A 764-nucleotide genomic window follows, 5' to 3' on the forward strand; every position below is an offset into this window, starting at 1 on the left:
CGGCGGGCTGGGCCTGGAGCGATCGAGCGCGGGAGGAAGTCGGGGTTGCAGCCTGCACCCCGCAGAGTCCTGCCCTGTCCTGCCGACGGCGGCTCGAGTATAAAATAAGTTACTGCATTCCGATCGCTCCCCCACCAAACTCCTCTTTGCCCCTCAAACAAGAGAATCAACCTGGCGCCTTCCCACTTTACCTCTTCGCAGCCCTCCTCACTTAGTTTCCAGACTTCCTGACTTTGTCGGCCCCGTACGAAGTGACATGGCCCAGGGGTCACGAGTGGACCACCCCGGCCGCCTTCGGGAAGAGTCTCGAGCGAAGACGCTTCTCTCCAGCTCTCTTTCGACCGAGCTGCCCAGCGATTGGGCGGTCGGGCCCTCCCAGCCGCCTCTCCTGCCTGCGCGGCTGGAATCCCAGCGTGTGCGTTTGCGGCTCGTAAGGAATGGTCGGAAATGTTTCCCCGAGGTTGGCCCCACCGCGCTGTCTCTCCCCAGGGCCTGCGCCCGGAGTTGGATTTAGGTGGCTCGGCTCCTTCTTGGGTATTCGAACGAGTCGACTCTCTACCAGGCTGATCTTTATCTGGACCTGGTCCTTGGCTTCAAGTTGGACCTAATTAACCCACAACCGAGTTTACCTCTGCATTTCCACCAGATTGAAGCAGGAAAACGTTTACCAGCTTAGGCAAATCCTTATTAATTAGTTCTTTATTGATGGCAAGGGGCAGCTTTCTGCCGATTTTTTTTTCAGTTCTTGTTCCTCTCCTCCCCTA

At 57.3% G+C, this 764-nt stretch overlaps 1 protein-coding gene across 8 annotated transcripts in view; it reads right to left on the bottom strand.

The window, feature by feature from the left end:
- The window catches only part of ROS1 (ROS proto-oncogene 1, receptor tyrosine kinase), a 127,945-nt gene extending 127,181 nt beyond the window's left edge, over positions 1-764 (bottom strand). For all 8 annotated transcript variants that reach the window (XM_015600139.2, XM_025042432.1, XM_015600142.2 and 5 more), the window contains exon 1: positions 192-764. The gene's annotated coding sequence lies outside the window, so the exon portion shown is untranslated. The remainder of the gene's footprint in view (positions 1-191) is intronic.

Source organism: Pteropus alecto, unplaced genomic scaffold (assembly GCF_000325575.1).
Source record: "Pteropus alecto unplaced genomic scaffold, ASM32557v1 scaffold79, whole genome shotgun sequence".
Classification (NCBI taxonomy): domain Eukaryota; kingdom Metazoa; phylum Chordata; class Mammalia; order Chiroptera; family Pteropodidae; genus Pteropus; species Pteropus alecto.